Source organism: Mesocricetus auratus, unplaced genomic scaffold, assembly GCF_017639785.1.
Source record: "Mesocricetus auratus isolate SY011 unplaced genomic scaffold, BCM_Maur_2.0 Super-Scaffold_100038, whole genome shotgun sequence".
Taxonomy (NCBI): Eukaryota; Metazoa; Chordata; class Mammalia; order Rodentia; family Cricetidae; genus Mesocricetus; species Mesocricetus auratus.
The window spans coordinates 133,159-152,408 of NW_024429216.1; the positions used below are offsets into that span (position 1 = coordinate 133,159).

General features: G+C 38.7%; 1 pseudogene; it reads left to right on the forward strand.

Moving 5' to 3' along the window:
• The first annotated feature begins 746 nt into the window (after nt 1-746).
• On the forward strand, nt 747-1,633 carry LOC121135491 (annotated as a pseudogene).
• The last annotated feature ends 17,617 nt before the right edge of the window (nt 1,634-19,250 follow it).

The window sequence follows — 19,250 nt, forward strand, 5'->3', positions numbered from 1 at the left end:
CCAGTTTCCACATCCCTAAACTCAAGTGACTCTCTGCCCATCAGCAGCCACCAACTGTCAGCCACTCTTTAAGTAGAACTGGGGCCTCAGGAATCTCTCTCCCATTCACACTGGAAATTTAACTCACTTGATCTTGTGCAGGTCTTATACAGGCAGCTGGAGCTGCTGTGAGTTCATAAGGGAAACAGCCATGCTATGTCCAGATGTCAGCATTTCACAGTCATCCTCCCCATCCTCCAGTTCTACCATTCCTTCTGCTCCCACATGTGATTGTCGCTGCATGGGTACATGAAATCCTCAAGAAGAAATAAAAATATTATAAAATATAAATTAAGTGAGAAGTGTGGAGTAGACACAAATCCATGGAGTTTGAAAATCATGACTGAAACAATTTCATTGTTGGACTGAAATTCTAAGACTTCATAATGTGCAGGTGTCTAAATCATTACAATTTATGAAACATGCATGCACCAGCGAGATCACTATAAAGTACTGTTCATATGAACATACTTAGAGTAATACTAACAAACATCATGAAAGAAGAATATTTTAATGCAAGTTGTTCTGTTTTGAGTTGCTGGGAATGCCACATGGGGCCTTGCTAAGCAAGTATTCAGCACTCAATTACATCATCTGCTGACTTTAAAATACTTTAGCAAAAGTAGTGCAAGCTCCTCCATTTCTGCCCTATATCTGTTTAACCTGACATATATAACATTTTGCTAGTAAGAAAATGAACTCAGAGAATGGGTGTTGTCTTTGTCCTTCAGACTGAAGTAGGAATCCTGGGCAATTCTTCAGTTCTGCTTTGTTATTTAATCCCAGGATTGCCAAGAAATGGGTTGAAGATCAAACCCTGATTTTAAATCACGTGACGCTCACCAGCACCTTTTCTGTTATCCCTAGAGAAATACCTCAGATAATGGCAGAGTTTGGGTTAAAGTATTTCCTGGATGACATTAGGTGTAAACTTGACTTTACCTTTACCGAGTCTAGGGGGATTTCATTGTATACCATGTGCCTTCTGAGTTGCTTCCAAGCAACCACAATCAACCCCAGCAACACCAAGTGGATGAAACTTAAACACAGAGCCATCAAGTACATGGGTCTTTCCTGCTCACTTAGCTGACTTGTGCATCTGCTTCTAACATCATGACACTTGTGACAGTGACAAGCACTGGTAACAGAAGCAATGCCACTAAGAAACTGACTTTTGGGTATTGCTCCGCCACTTTCTGGCACTATTGCAACTGCATTATATATGCTCTTGCTTGTCTTCACTGATGATCTGTGTTTGGGTCTCATGTCCTGAGTCAGTCCCTCCATGGTAAGCATGCTCTACAGGCACAAGAGGCAGATACAGTACATCCATGATGCCCAACATTCCCTGAGAATCTCCCCTGAGACTAGAGCCACCCAAACAATCCTAATCCTTGTGTGCACCTTTGTCAACTTCTATTCCATCTCTTTCATCCTGGTTCTGTATTCAGCCTTATTTGATAATCCAGGATTGTGGGTCATAAACATCATTGCGATTTTAAAAACCTGTTTCCCTATATTTTGCCACTATGTGCTCATCAGTAGTAACAGCTCTGCCTCCAAGCTCAGTCTTCCCTGCTGATGGAAAAGGTAACAGTCTATGAACTTGTGTCTGTTCTCCTGATGGTTCTCAGATGCATTTCTATGTTCCCCCAACCACCATGGTAGTTAAGGGCAGTGTCTGTCAGGTAACTCATTAGCAAATTAAATTAGAAAGCCACAGTAGTCTCATAGAAGCTGCTACACAAATTCATGATTTTTCTGCTACAAGAGATACTGCACACTGAGGAGGACCTCATACCTCAGCTGGCCACGAAGAAGTTGTGACTTGAATTCCACTCTAATCTTGTTCTAATGTTCCAGACAATGAGAGAAATTAATGAAAATAAAAACTGCAAGACATCTATCAACTCGGGTCATTTAAGAACAATTTGGTGTGACCAATAGCTCATCCAAACTGACCCTTAACCCTTCTACCTTATCAGCATTTTTCTTCCAGAGCTGCACATACCATCCAGGCATTTTTAGGCAGTGTATGGAAAAAGCATGAATGTGTACAAATTATAACTTAATTTGAATAACACAATTTCAGTTACTTGTACTTTAGTTGGCCAAGACAAAATACATTCCTTGTATTGGTCATGTTTGAAGGTTCAGGATATCACCCCATAATCACAAATACTCATTACATATTTATTTTCATTACTTTTTAATTATGTATTTGTTGTAAGTATACACTTGTGTGTGGGTACTCATTAGAAACTAGAGATACAGGAATGCCTGGGAGCCCAAGATGTAGCTGATTGTGATCTGCCCAATGTAGGATTTTGGAACCAAACTTGGGTCCTCTGCAAGAGTAATACAGGCCCTTATCCACCAAACTATCTCTCTAACTCTATAATCCCATGGTTTACATCTGTGAAGTGACCATTCTGGAGTGTTTGGAAAGAGCATGCATTTGTTGTGCAACATTATCCTTGGAGTCAAATATCTGCCAGCTTCATAAGAACAGCTCTGATTGCTTGCAAAGTATGATCACCAATGGACTGTTGACTGTTGATGTTACATTAAGGAAAGGTGGGGGAGCAGTTCCAGTCATTGCCAACCTCCTCCTCAGTCTCCAAATGTCCAGCCTCTCCTTCCAGTCACTTTTATGCTATTCTGCCCTAATTGCATGTGGCTCTGGAGGGACTTTAGGGAGGGGCTTGAGTATATTGACTGGAGAGGACTATGGGAAAGGGACTCAACTTCATGTCTACAGGGAAAGCCTCACCCATGCAAAGAGAAGACTTTCCAATACAGTTGTTTTTGGGTCACCCTTGCTCCTGATAGTAACATCTCACACATGCTCTGTGAATAAGTGCAATAAACTCATTCGTTTCCCCACTGGGAACTTTAGTGGAATTGAATGTGGTGATAAATTATTTATGATTTAACCAAACCTGCTTGAGGGTTCAGGATGCCAAGTTAGAAATGAGCTATAGATGTTAGGCTATGGTGATACACACCTTTAATCTCAACAGTTAAACTAGCTATCCATAGAAGGTAGGCTGTGGTGGTACTTTAATCCCAAGACTCATGAAGCAGAGGCAGATGTATCTCTCTGAGTTCAAAGCCACACTGGCCTACACAAGAGTAAATCAGTCTAAAAGAGAATTAGAGCTCATGCCTTTCATTCAAGCCCTAGATGGCACAGTACTTTTTTTGTGTATGTAAGGCAGGGTTTTGCTGTATCGTTGGAGCCTTTCCTGGAACTGGCTTTATACAGCAGGCTGGCCTTGAACTCACTGATACCTGCCTGTGTCTGCTTCCCAAGTGCTAGGATTAAAGGCATATGCCACCACCATCTGGCTGACTGTCTCTTTTGTCGATGGCCTTGTGTAGATAATGAGTAGATTTGCTTGGGTGAATTGTATAGATTGTTGTTCAGATATCACTTAACATATGACTTATCAATTTATGTTCACACATATATATTTTTAATTTAAAGGCAGCTTTTTACTCAAGAACAAGAAAACAAAAAATAGAGATCAGATGCAAAAAATATTTCTTGCTTACAAAAATAAAAACAGCAATGAAATTCAGAGCCTATACAGTAACAAAATTAAAGTTTGAAAAATGGTTCAAAATTACTTGGTATGTTAAAAACTGAAAAAGAAAATCTCAATTTGAACAGAAAACTAAAATGTGAAAATTGAGGTACCGTGAAATTATTTCATAAATGACTTTATAAGCTATTGTGAAAAAGCTTCATCAAATACTCTTGAATTAAATTTGAATATTATACATATATTTTTAATCTACCCTTTGATTGTTTGTTGGTTCATAGAGATAAAACAATTGAGAATAATCTTGCTATTTTTTCCTGACCATTCACAGCTTACCAATTCAAATGAACTTATGATTACAATGCTTTGAGTTCACTTATATTTTCAAATTTCAATCAGTTTTGCTATAAATTTTCATAAACTATCTGGAACTCTGTAAATAAACAACAGCCAAATAGAAGTACCCATGTATGTTCATGAGAACCATCCCTTAAAATGGCAAAGCCTCTAAGCAGGCAGAGCCTGGGAAAGCTTGACAGCACAGTAAAAATCCAGGACTCCAGGGATATCACTTAAGAAGTTGTAGGTAAATGAAACAGAATTGGAACACTGCATTTGACCAGGAGTGTGTACTGGGCTCTTTCAGTAATTCTAAGATATTCATGAGGCAGTCAATTAGGTGCCACCTGCCCCTGTGACTGTGATGTCCTGTGTACTCAGAGGGACCACAAAAAGTTGTTGGAATCATGCTAATCACTTGTTTGCATTTGCTCCTATAAATTATGTTTGTTTAAAATGACAGTTAATTGTGATAGAGTGCTTAAAACTTATTTTCAGTCCCTAATGAAGTTGCTGTCATGGTTCTAGAGTTGAGCTAAAAATTAGCGGTCATGAGGGGAAGGAGACCAAAGAAATTAAAAAGCCTGTAACTCACTGACCAGAGTCTCATTCCAATCAGAAGACAGACTCAGCACCTTACTTTAACTCCCACAACACAGGTGAGTCAATTTTCCTTCCAATCCAAGACAAAGGTGAACGGAGAATCTAGATGTAGCTGATGAGAAGGGAAAAAAACACTGTTGCTGTCTCTGGAAGTGAGACTCTGAAAAGGGCCTTCATGTGAAATGGGAGCTCTTCCCTGCAAGACATGGGATGGACTGTCTCCAGTCCTCTTCACTATGCACAAAGCAGGTTCCTACAGCAGTTCCAGAATTCTCCTCGGTGTCACTCATATTAAGGGGTGAATTCCTCTTCTTTTCCTTCTCCCCTTAGTCTTTCCTCTTTTGTTAATTTCACTTTATTAACTTAAAAATGATACACATGAATGAATATTATATAACTACTCAAAATAGCTTAATTAATGACATGAAATTCAAAGAAAGATTTGTTTGCAACTGAAGTTTTTATATAACTGTCTTGTTCCTGATTTTCTTGGCATACATCAAGTTTTTAGTCATTTAGCATGAAGTTAGCTTGCTGTATACTGCCTTTGTTATATTGACGTGGACCCTAACTTCTCAGATTCCCAAGGACTTTTATTTAGCAAGAGACAGACTTTGTCCAAGGCCTTTTCTGAGTCTAATGATCATGTGGTTCTCTCCTTGAGTCTATTTATGTAATATATTTGATTTTTGTGTGGTAAACTACCCCAGCACCTCTGAGATGAAGCTGATTGATTAACAGTGATGATCTTTTTTATTGGATCCTGAATTCAGTTCATAGTTATTTTACTGAGAGTTTTTGTAACTATATTCATCAAGTAGGTTGGCTCATAATTTTGCTTGAAGATGGGTCTTTGTCTTGATTTTTCAGGTTGGATATTCTTCAGCATTTCTACCTTTATTTTCAGATCTTGCGATTTCTTTTCCCATCTCATTCATCTCTTTGTTTTTTTCTCCTGGGTTTTATTTGAATGTCTTTGAATTACTTGAACATACTTATAATCATTCCTTGAGTCAATCAGTGAGTTCTTTGATAGTTCTCGGTAATTTTCATTTGGAGTCACTATGATGGGATCAATGTTTTATAGAAGAACCATGTTTTCTTCAGTTTTCATGCTTCCTGTGTTTGTGGGTTGGGACTTTTACCCCTGTGGATACTTTGTTGATTGAAGTTTTCTGCCTCTCTTTTATTGCATTTTTATTGTAAATATCCTAGTCACTTTTTGTGATGATGCTTGCAATGTTCAGAGAAGAACTAAGACCTAGTAAGGTTGGTGTGTTCTGTCCCTGTGCTAGCCTAGCCTTTAAAGTCAGACCCTCAATTTCCAGTCTTCCTCTGAGAGTATGGCTTTGTTTTGTGAACTCTAGGACCTTACCTCTGGAACTGTGACTTTTCCTGTGATTTATTGATCTTTTCATACACCTGTGAGCCTTAACTAAGGTCAGATCTAGTCATGAGCAGATTTGAGATTTATAGCTTCAAACACACTTGTGGATTTTTAGTAAAATCTGCTTCCCTCCCCTGGGTTGCAGATTGCTGAAGCCATTGCAAGGGGTAGAAATCCCCAAGTACCAGTAAGTTTTATAACAGCTCATGATTAATGTTCAAAAAGTCTTTAAATCCAATATTATTTAAATGTCTCCCTCAATCATTTACATTTGTTAGCTGTCCATCATAAATGATACCAATCTCATTATAAAGTGTAACAATGAAAAAATTGTTTAGAAATGTTTGTCACTGGGAATTATTTATAATGTTGATGATGAGATAATTATTTATCATACATAAAATTTATGGATATTCCTATTGGGGAGAAAGCTCAGCCAATAAAGTCCTTGCTGTACAAACATGAGAAACTGAGTTATGTTTCTAGCTCCCACATAAAAAGCCAGGTATGAAAGTTCATAACCACAATCCCAGTGCTGAGGAACTAGAGACAACAGGATTCCTGGGGCATTGTCACCAGCTATGTACAAGCTCCTGGTTCATTTAGAGACATTGTCTCAAAACACAAGGAGTGTTTTAGGGAGACATTTGACATCAGCTGTGGTGACCACATGTGCTTACACAAAAATTCAGACACTCCCTTTACAGGTATATAAATACAAAGACAGGTGAACACAAACACAAAATTAATACTGGCTAAAATATTTTATTTTTCTCTCTGTTGATGTGAATAAATTTGTATTTTTAGATAACAAGAGGATGGTTCCTGATTTGCCCATTACAATTATTATGTTTTCCCAGATGTTTTTAGGAATCCTGGGCAATTGTTCACTTCTCTTTTATTATTTCATGTCTATATTCACTAGAAAGAGGTTACTGACCAAAGATGAGATTATAAAGCATGGGGCACTTGCCAACTTCTTGTATATGATCTCAAGAAGCATTGATCAGACAATAGTTGATCTTGGGCTGAAATATTTCCTGGATGTCAATGTTTGTCAATTTGTTATATACCTGTATCGTGTAGCTCGAGGAGCTTCTCTTCATTCTTCAAGTCTCCAGAGTTGCTTCCAGGCCATCACAGTCAACCCCAGCAACTCCAGGTGGATGAAGTTTAAACACAGAGCTGCCAAGTACATTGTCCCCTCTTGTTCTGTCAGCTGGTCTGGTACATATACTTCTAAACAGCAGCATTATTATGAGTATGACTGCCCTCAGTCCCAACATAAATTTCACTAAGAAATTCAATGTGGGCTCCTGCCTAGCATTTTTTTTCTGGCACCAATGCATCCCCACTATATATGTTCTTGCTCTGTTTCATTGATGCTGTCTATCTTTGCATCATGATCTGGTCCAGTGTCTCCATAATGGGCTTTCTCTACAGGCATAAGAAGCAGGTAGAGTATATCCGCAGTGTCCAGCATTCTGATCCTAGTGTGCATCTATGTCACATACTACTCAATGTCTTTCATCCTTACACTCTACATAATGCCCTGTGACAAACCAAGGATGTGGCTGATGTGCTTATTTGCACTTTTAGATAATTGTTTACCTACACTTTTCCCATTCATAGTAATTAATAATATTAATATTAGCAACTCTATTTTCATTATTCTTTTACCCTGCCATAGGAACAAGTATTTTCTCAAAACTTAATACTTGTTCTAGTGGTTTATGTATTCTGACATATTCATATGTTCTTTCTTCATCTATGGAAGGTTACCTTCAGTAATGATGAAACATTGCAAAGCAATTCTGTAGTACTGGAAATTAGGTGCCAACAGTTATCCCAACTGTAGTACATACTGGCTGAATGTTTTCATGATATATCACTGATTTCATTGCCCAATGTTCTGACATGGAGTCATCATTTATTAGAGTATCTTATGATATCAGATAGTTAAGTTATTGTGATATATATATAGGATTCTCAGCAATCACAGGCTTGTTCACAGAGGTAAGACTGCATTTATGTTTCTAATTAATTTACTTGTTTTAAATTACATTTTACATTCCAACCACAGTTCTCCCTCCCACCCTTCCTCCTGACAGCCTCCCCCCATCAGGTCACCCCCACTCACTCCTGCTAATGGGTAGTCAAGAAAGTCTGGCTCATCAAGCTGAGACAGGAACAAGCCCCTGCCCCTGCATTGAGGCTTAGCATGGCCTCCCAACATAGGGAAATAGCTTCAACAAGCAAGCTCATACACCAGAAATTGATCCTGGACCTACTGCTAGATACCTCTCAGATAGTTCAAGTTTTATAACTGTAGGACTGAATTTAAATGAGAAAATCAAAGGAGAAACTTTGAATATTTTGAAAATAATGTACTTTTTGCCAGACTCTTTGACTCCTGCTCTGTTTCCTGATATTCTGTATTTTTACCTCACATCTTGGGCTTGTGGCTTCCCTGTGTGTTTCAACTACCAACTAAAGAGGCAAATATAGCATGTTCCTGATGCCCACTATTCCTCAGTGCCCACCTAGTAGCCAGAGCTGCTACCATGCTGATGAACTGTTTGCCTCTGTCAACTTTCTCAGTGTTTCTGTCATAGTATTTATAAAGCAGTCTGTGATACTCTGAGGTTTTGGGTTTCAGGAAATACATTTTCCCCATCCTGCCATACTTATGAGCAATGCCAACTCTGTATTTATGCTCCATTTTCTCTATCACAAAAAATATTTTTGTCTGAATGAATCACAAGGTCTGGCGGTCGCTGTTCTTCAATAGGTTCATGTGTTCCTTCATTTTTCATCAAGTCTGCCCTCACTGTGCACCAGACCCTATTAGGGACGGTAATTGCTAATACAGTCAACTGAATAGGACTAGAACCCAATACAAGACTAATCTCTGTACAGAGTGGAGTAGAAGTTTATAGAGTGTAGCATCATTTCATGGTTTGTGTCCTGGACAGAATAAAAAGGAAAAAGAAAGCTCAGAATCAGTTTTTATCTTCTCTGTTTAGTGACTGCTGGTACATTGCAACCTGCTGCCACTATTACTATCCTGTCAAACTGAAAGCTAAAACAAACACTTTCTTACCTTGATATTGTCATCTATTCTGTCACAGCAATGAGAAATGTAGACCTGTGAAATAGAGGGAAAAGAAGGGGTAGGAAAGAGAATCAGGTTGAGGAAGTATAAAGATTATTTGTTAAAGCCTAGTAGTTTATAAGTAAATATTATTTTCAAAAATTAGGATGAAGATTCCTTGTGTAAGTGAATAATGCCAATTTCAGAAGGCATGAGTTACTAAACAATGAAATTTAATCAATTGAAAAGACAGCCCAAAGAATGTGAAGAAAAAAAACTTTGCCACTTATGTTTGATAGAAGATTTGTATCTAGAAAAAATAAGGAACTCAGAAATAAACACAAAGTAAACAGCTATATTAAAAAGTGGTTTGTGGAAGGGAACAGAATTCTGAGGAAAAAATACAAATGGCTGACAAATACTTTTAAACATGTTGGGGAAATGCAAGTTAAACTACCTTAAGATTTCATCTTATCCCAATTAGAATGACTAATGAGGGGGTGGGGGTAGAATAGGGGGAAGAGGGAATCATAGAATCGAAGACAGATCAGGCACCAGAGTGACCTCGAGTGATCTAAAGGGATCACATCAATTGGCAAGCTAAGCAATAGTGGAGGGACCACCTCAAATGCCCATTCCTGATAATGAACTTGATGTCTATAACCATCCGGGAGCCTTCATCCTGTGACTGATGGAAGCAGAGGCAAACACACAGCTAATCACTGAACTGAACCCAAGGAACCCAGTGACAGAGAGGAGTGATGAGCAAATTGGCAAAGAATGGGCTGGCAAAACCAGCAGAGACAGCTGATCTGAACAGGGGAGTGCTCTTGGACCCCAGACCGACAGTGGGGAGGCCAGCATGGGACTGATCTGGACCCCCCAAATGTGAGTGTCAGTGAGAAGGCCTGGGCAACCTATGGGGCCCTGAGCTGTGGATCAGTGTCTATCCTTGGTATACAAACTGTCTTCATGTGCCTATAGCACAAAGAGAGATGCTCTCTCAGCCTGGACTCTTAGGGGAGTGCCTTGACCCTACCAAGAGTAAAATGACAGACTCTAGATATCCCCTATGTGGAAGGATTTGGCAATAGGGTGGGAGGGAGGGGGGAAGGGGAGTGCGGGAAGAGGGGAGGGAGAGGGAACTGGGATTGACATGTAAAACAAGCTATTTAAAATTAAAATAAAAAATGATAAAAAAAAGTGAATCTGAGGCCAATCCAGGTACAGGAGAACCCATCTCAAAAACTAAATAAAAGGACAGACATGCAAAGGAGCCCAAACGAGGCTGTAACAAAGGATACTCTCAGTGTTGGCCAGTGTCCTTATTGTGTCTCCACCCATCTGCAGTCACAGCTGCAGTATTCAAGACTCCCGATGTCCTGTCACCCAGCCTGACTATTGGTGAAGCAGCCCGGAGTTTCCTCCGCCTTGTGTGCAGGAGAGAAGAGGGAAGTGGAAAGGGTTTTCAGAGAGGAAATTAGAGTCTCTTTTCTTCCTCTCAAGTTTGCCCATGCTATATAAATAATGTCAGAAGTTGCTAAGTTGGGCTTCCCCAGGTCATTCATGTTTCTGGGTAAAATGGTTCTGGGCCAGGGCCAGCGAACAGCCCTTACAAGGAACATTTTGTAGCAGACGAGGTGATGACTCTGAGGCAGTCTATTTTGGCTCCCTGTGGGGAGCGGATGAGACATGAGGTCTGACTCACGGAATGAAAAATGTCTGCTCCCTCAGAGAGGGGCTTATAAAAAAAAAAAGAAATCAATAGAAGCTTCTTTTTGCAACAGATGGACATGACATAGCTGTTACTCCATGAACTAAAAGCAGATGCTGTTATCTGCACAACAATGGCCCTATCAATACACAGTCATGGATGGTTGAGAGGCACATGAGAACTCGGTCCTTCCTGGCGAAGGTGTTTGTAGTTTATGGATACTGAATGAGGAGGACTGATTGACATCACTGGTGATGAGTTACTCCTGTTCTAATGCATATCTTCACAGCCATGTGTTCACAAGTGATCCTGGGTATGCTCAATGGGGAACAAAATAACAATAAAACAAAAGACATAAAAAATTTGTGGGAAGATGACGAAGGGCAGGTTAGTAACAGTGTGGGGGTTTGAATGTGATCAGAATGAATTATATACATGTATAAATTTTACAAAGAATAAATTAATGCAATTAAATTTAAAAAGAGTAAAACTTGAGAACTATGTTTATTTCAACATGCCAATTTTAAACTGAGTTATTTGTTTTCTTCATATTTAGTTTTTTGAGTTCTTTTTATATTCTTGGTAATAACCCCATCAGGTGTGTAATTGGTAAAGAACTTCTCCCATTCTGCAAGTTACATCTTCACTTGAGTGATGACGTTCTTTGTTCTTCAGAAGTTTGTAGTTTTGTGAGGTCCCACCTAATGGATTGCATTGATGGCTGTGTTTCTGGAGTCATGCTTGGGAACTTTACTCTGTGAATGATTCACGCACATCCCCTACTTCATTCTCTATCATATTTAGGGTATCCTTTTTTTGTTGGGGTCCTTGATTCCCAACATGGAGTGGGGAACTGGGCCCAACCTGCCACCCTTTGGTAAAAAAAAAGTAATTGGAAATGATAGCTTCTGGGAGAGGAAGAGTTAGTTTGATCTAACAGTGAATCTCTTGGAAGCTGGACCATGCTCTAGCGGAAGGCCATGCACTCCAGAGTATGTGGGCAGCACGAACTGCACCCAATGAACTAAAAAACAACAAAACATAATGTAAGCCTGAGTGGATAGGAAAGGGATGTTGGACAAGGAAGAGGTTGGATCTGGGAAAAGTTTATGATGGGACGTATATACGATCAATAGACTCTACAAAATTATTGAAGACCTAATAAAATGAAAAAAGTAAAAATTGAAAACATCATATTTTCTCTCCTTTGTAAAACATAAGGGATAAGTCAAGTAGTAGAAGATAGAATATTAGGAAGAGGAAGGAACCCGAGGCATGTGTAGAAACAACATGGTGATAGGGGATGAATTTAATTAAAAGATACAGTGTACATTATGAAACAGTAACGTGAATTTCATTATTTTGTGTTGTTATTATACGCATAAGAAGAGAAGGAAGGTGAATTTCATCAAAGCATATTACATGCATATATGAAATTCTGCAACAATGAAAAAGGAGAAAAGCAAAAGAACCATGTCACCACAACCCTGTGATGGAAGTTAGCTTTCTATTGTTCACCAGTTGATCTCTGGATCTCCAACTTCTATATGCAGTATTCTTTTTTATAACCTGGCATGCAGCATATTGTGTTTTATTTTATTTTTAAGAATAATTTATTAACTTTTTATATCCTGACCTGTACCGCTTCCTCCTCTCTTGCCAGTCCCTTCCACCCATCCCCCGCTCTGTTCCCCCACCAAATCCACTTCACTCCATCTCTGTCTAGGAAAGGGCAGGTCTCCCATGAGTATCAACAAAGCATTCCATGTCAAGCTGCAGTAAGACTAAGCACCTTCCCATGTATTAAGGCTGGGCAAGGCAAGCCAGTTTGAGGAGTAGGGTCACAAAAACCAGAAGAAGAGTTGGAAATACCTCTGTTACCACTATTAGGAGTCCCACAAGAAGACCAAGCTACACAATTTTAACATATTTGCATAATGCTTAGGTCAGTTTCGTGTAGGTTCGCTCATGGTCAATTCAATCTTTGTTAGTCCCTAGGAGCCTAGGTTAGTTGATTCTGTGAGTCTTCTTGAGGTGTCCTTAACACCAATGGCTCCTTCAATCTTCTTCAGGATTCCCCAAGCTCTGCCTAATGTTTGCCTGTGGGCCTAAATCTGTTCCCATCAGTTGCCGAATGAAGTCTGTTTGATGACAATTGGTCTAGTTACCAATCTGGTCAGAGGAGATGGCCAGTTACAAACCACATATCTCCCATTCCTAGGAGTCTTAGGTGGGATCATCTTTGTAGATTCCTGGAAGATTCCCTTGGACCAGGTTTTTACCTGACCCTGAAATGCCACACCCCTTTCCAGTACTGTCTTTCAGTACTCTTCTCCTCTGCCCCCAACAAACATGATAGTTTACATTTCCATCCCCACTTATTCTCAATCCACTCATGAAATCCCTTCTGCTTTCTCTTCCCAGGGAGAACCACTCCCCCCCCACCCTTGAATCACCCTTGATATCTATTCCCTCCGGGTCTGTGGATTTTAACATTGATGTCCCTTATTTGATAGCTAATATCCACTTATGAGTGATTACATGCCATGTTTTTCCTTCTTGGTCTGGGTTACCTCAGGTGGATGTTTTTCTAGTTCCATCCATTTGCCTTTACATTTCCTGACAAAACAGCAACCTACAGTATGTGCAGTATTCTTTAACATAAGTTCTCTGAAAGACTCATATAAATGCTTGTTTTGCTTGAAACTTTAATTCTTCCAGACATTCATTTCAGTAAGAGATATTTTTCCTTCTTCTTTTTTGAGGAATGGTACTTATATTTAATTTATAATATTTTTTTCTGGAGGGGAGTAAGGACACAGCTTAGGCTCCTACACTTACCAGGAACTTAACACACTATGGATCTACGGACTTCCCACTGGGGTGGCCTACTTCCTAAAGGATCTACCACCCCTGTGGTCACACAGAGGACTTTAAGGGGACATTCAATATATAACTTTACAGTATTCCTTTATTACGTTCAAGATTTATGTTGAGCTTTGTTCCTGCAGTGCCCATGGAGGCCAGAAGGGGGCCTCAGAATCTCTAGGGCTGCAGTTACAGCTAGTTGTGACCCCAGTGTAAGCGCTAGGAAACAAATGTGGATTCTCTGGAAGAACAGTAAGTTCTTGTAGCCACTGAGCCATCACTCCAGCCCCTCTTTTTTTCCCCTCCTTCTCTTTTAGATAGGGTCTCACTGTGTAGCACTGGCTGGCCTGGAACTCATTTCATATACTAGCTTGAACTCACGGAGATCATCTGTCTTTGCCTCCTTAGTGCTGGGATTAAAGGTGTACTCTCCCACACATTGGCGATTTGACATTCTTTTCCTTCTGTTTATGTTTTCATTTTTGAAAGAGACTCTCTTGTAACACTAGTTCCAATAAGTCTTAATAATAAAAGTTGGGAGTCAGACATGGGGGGAAATGCTGAGGGATTAGGAAGATGAAGAAGCAAAACCACAGTCACCTTACTCACTCAACTTCCCAGTGGAAAAGACTGAGCACCTGTCTCTTCCTACCTTTTCCCTTCCTCTCTCTGCCCAGCCAGCTCATTTCCTGTCTCTGTGTACAGACCTCCAGACCTCTATGGTTAGCTTGTGGCTAGCTCTGCCCTCTAATCTTCAGGCAAGCTTCATATGTACAAACAAGATAACACTACACTCTCTATGTAGTCCTGGCTGTCCTGGTGCTTGATGTGTAGATCAAACTGACATAAAACTCACAGAGATTCACCTGTCATTGCTTACAGAGTTTAAGGCAGGGTTCAACAATTATTGCTAAATATTATTCTTAAGAGCTATTGATATATTCCTTTCTAATAACTGATAAAACAAGAAACCATAATTAATACATTCTGGACTATTTAGGAAATCTACACAAGCATTTTTATGTTTTTTCATTGTGTTCTCTTATTATTTATTTTACTCCCATTTTCACATTTCACGAAATGAAACTTTCCTTTAATTGTGTTTGTAGTATAATAGATTTTTCCCTATCATCTCTGGTTTAATTCTATCTCTGTTGTATATTGCATTATTTGTGAGAGCTTTCTGCATATTACAGAAAAGAGGTCTTGGTTTTACAACTTCATAACATCTGAGAATTTATTTCTACTTCATTGTTTCTTACGGTCAATATTTGTTTTATTTTTAGGGTATCTCCCCCTGCCCCAATATCACCTAACTTAGATGACAAGTTACACTTAAAGGGCTAGGAAGTAAATGCCACATGTAATTCTGTTTTGGATATTCATTCATTGGAATATTTTGTTTTTCTATGACATTATTGTGATTTCTGTCAAGTGTAAAGGTACCTATAAGAAGGGATAATGTTGCTGCTTGATGCAAACTAATGCCCTAAGTTTGATAAGTTAACTGTTCTTATATGTACAATGTTATACTGAAAACTTCATTTTCTAATGCTAGGTATGAAACCTAGTGCCTTTCACCTGTTTGGCAAGCACTGTGCCATTGATAAGAGCCCACAGGTCAAAACAGCATCCATAAAGAGCTTTGGAATATGAGTAATGGCCTATAGGAAAAGTTTTTGGTTAACTTTTGAAATTTCTCCAGAGTATGAAATTATCTCACATAATAATTGAAATATAAAAGTTATAAAAATGATAAAATTCATCATTTTTATTCTCGTGTTAAATTTTCCATAGATTTAGAGAAAACATTTACTGGATATTAGATTGAAAAGAACTTATCTAAAAAATGCACCATCATGCATACATACACAGCATGCCACTCCCTCCATTACACGCATTCTAAAACTCAGGAAGGCAGACACATGTAGAAGACGAGCATGTGTCTGACTGGTAGATGTACTAGTCACTTGTTATCTGACCAAATTCCTGATAAAAGCCACTTCAAGCAGGAAAGATTTCTTTCAGCTCATAGGTGGGTGGTAACCATGGTGTCAGGAGTATAAGGCAGCTCATCACACTGCATCTGTGTTCAGGAAGCAGGGAAAGATGAATGAGGAGACTCAGAAGTTGTATTTGTTCCTTTTTATTAAGCCCAAAACCACAGTCCATGAGATACTGCTGTCCACATTTCATGGTCTCTCCTCAGACCATGAAAATACTCAGATTTCTTACCCATTCAAATTGACAATGATGGTTATCAATCACAAGCCCAACCTAGGTCAACATGACACCTAAATACACAACTTCTAAGCACAAAATGTTTCATTTAATACTAAAAATGATTATATATGATCAGAATAATGGAGAAATTACTCAATTTTATTTTTCATTGACAAAATGTGTATTTATCCAAGAGGAGATCAATGTACATGTACCACAAACTGACAAAAGTAAAAACTTCCATCATATAAATTGTCAGTCTTAACCATGAATGAACACCCTCAAAAACTATAATTTGAATATGTTATCTTAATTATTTTGAAAACTGTCATTACTTTGTAGAAGACATATCCCAATACTAAATGCTACTTTTCTGAAATCTTTACCTGCAAATACTTGTGTATACTGCATTGATTTACATGATCCTTCAGTGCATAATAACCCCAAGAGGAAGAGTCTACCAGGGTCTACGTTTTGCCTGATGTATATGGAATGACATCCTCTAAAGCTTGAAAATGAACTACAGATGTAAACAAAGTGTGAACAAATCTTTTAGAAAATGTGGCTTCAACCGTGGAAACACAGACAACCCTTTGCATCTCCCTCCTTCATGTTCCTTTTTCCAGATGTTCTCCAGAGTCACAAAATCTGCCCCCCCAAAAAGGCTGAGCCTATTGCAGATCCATAAAAAGGCCATACAACTGACTTCACTTTCCTAGCATTGAATTTCTGAAACTTTTGATATTGTTTGTTTTCCATGGACTCAAAGAGAAGTTCCCTTCCTAATTACTCTTAATTGTTTCTTTGGATATGCTGGTGCAATCTGGAAATGTTTTTATTGATTCATAACTGAGGAAGAATTACTACATAATCTCGTATGTAGAAGACACTATGGAAATAGAGCTGAGATAAGTGCCACTCATGTGATGAAAAAGGAGAACAGGAAATAATACTCCTATAAATTAGGGCCCGTAGTCTCATGCAACATATGACAGACTTTCCTTTTAGCTCAACACATACTACTGTGGCATCACAGAACACACAGGTAGGATCTGTTTCTTTTACACCAAGACATGGCATAATTAGAAACTTGAGACATAAATGAGTAGGAGGAAGCACTTTGTTGTTGAGATTGGAAGTGAACACTACGAAGCTTTTTTCACAGGCAGTGAAAGGTGTCGCCCACTGGATGTACAGTGCACTCTTTTTCCTGTAACATGGGCAATACTAGTTCCTTCCACAAATTCCAGAGCTGAATACGTTTCCTGTTTCCCTAGTCTTCTCGAATATTTGTTGTCAGATGTTTTCATGATAGCCATTCTTACCGGAACTGGATGGTATCCTCAAAGTAGTTTTAATTTATTTTTCCTGTTGACTAAGGAAATTGAACAACTATGTTTTTAGAGACAGGTTCTCACTGTGTATCCTTGACTGGATTGGAGTTGACCATTTATGTAGAGGAGGCTGACCTTGAACTCACAGAGATCCATCTGAATCCAAGTTCTGGGATTAAAGATGTGTCAGCCCTCAGTGAGTAAACTGTGTAGCCCAGGCTAGATTTGAACTACTGACCTCCTACTACATCCCTGCCACTTCAGTATATTCTACCATCATGCAACATCACAACTGACAGGACACGTTTTTAAAAAGTTGCTGGTCATTCATGTTTCTTCTTTTGAAAAACACTTCCTCATTTTGTTAGTCCATTTGTTAGTTGGCAGTTCTGATTTCTTCTTGTTTTTTTTTTTCAGTTCCTTGTGAATTTCAGATATTATCCCCATGTCTGGAGTTTAGCCGGTAAAAGTTCTCTCTCATTCTGTTGACTGTTTGTGTACTCTGTTGTTAGTTTCTTTTGAGGTGCAGAAACTTTTTAACTTCGTGTAGTTCAGTCTGATGATACTTGTGTCTAATTCCTCTTCTATTGAAGTGTTTCTCAGAAAGATGCTGCTTACCCCAATGTCTTGAAGAGTATTCCCTATGCTTTCATCCTGCAGTTGTAGATTTCTAACTGAGGTCTTTTATCCTTTCCAAAATGATTTCTTTTTTGTTTTTTTTTTGAGACAGGTTTTCTCTGTATTGCTTTGGAGGCTGTCCTGGAACTCACTCTGTAGACCAGACTGGCCTCTAACTCACAAAGATCCACCTGCCTCTGCCTTCCAAGTGCTTGGATTTAAGGCATACGCAGGCTCAAATTGATTTTTGTACAAGGTAAAAAAAAGAATTAAATTTCCTTGATGTGTATGTGAATATCCAGTCTTTCCAGAACAATTTGTTGATTGACTCCATTTTACTTATTGCAATCTATGAAATCTTTGTAAAAGCAAAAAGTCATGTGACTATAACTTTATTGGTTTAGTCCTGGGTCTTATATTCTTTTCCATTTGTCTATCTGATTTTATGCCAGTATCAGGCTGTCCTTGCCAGTTAATTATACAGTATTATTTGAGGTCAGCTATCATGATACCTCTAGATATGTTATTTCTCCTTGGGATTGCTTTAGCTATTTATGGTCCATTACAGTTCCATATGAATTACTGCATTCTGTTTTTTGTGAAAGATATGATATGGGGATTTTGTCGAGTTTTTGATTGAATCTGTAGGCTGATTTTGGAAGTATGGCCATTTTCACAATATGAATTCTGTCAAACATGAGCAGGAAGTTCTTTCAATTGTTTGGTATCTTCTATGTTTCCCTCTTTTAATATATTAACAGAAATATCATGAAAGTGGAAACCATATTAGATAAAGAAAAGACTTTTGACAAAGTCCACCATCCTTCATGATAAAAGTCCCTCACAGATTATGGTACAGGAAACCATCTGCATACATTAAAGACAATTTATAGCAAGCTTATCATTTTAAAGAGAGAAAACTCAAAATGAATCTCACTGAAATAAAAAACACAGCAAGGTTTTCCACTCTTTCCATTCCTATTGAATATAGTACCTGAAGACTTGCCTATAACAATAAGACAGTGAAGGAGGTCAACAGGATACAAATTTTTTTTTATCTTTTCTTTTTTTTTCCAGTTTAAATTTAGATAAGAAACGAGGTTGCTTCACAAGTCAGTTCCAGGTCCCTCTCCCATTCCCTCCCCTCCTCCCGTACCCTCCCCCAACCCCCCCCGTTATCCCCTCATTCCCTCAGGGAGGGTGAGGCCCTCCATGGGGGTGTCCATAGTCTGTCATTTCATATAGGGCAGGGCCTAGACCCTTCCCCAAGAGTCAGGATACAAATTTGAATGGAATAAAATAAAATATACTTACCTTCAGATGATAATTATTTTATACATAAAAGACTCAATTGGTTCCTCCAGGTAACTTCTACTGGTGATTAACATTTTAAGCAATGTAATAGGATACAAAATAATACAAAATTTCAGTAACCTTCCTAGAAAGAAATCAGGGAAAGAACATCTTTCAAAATAGATTATAA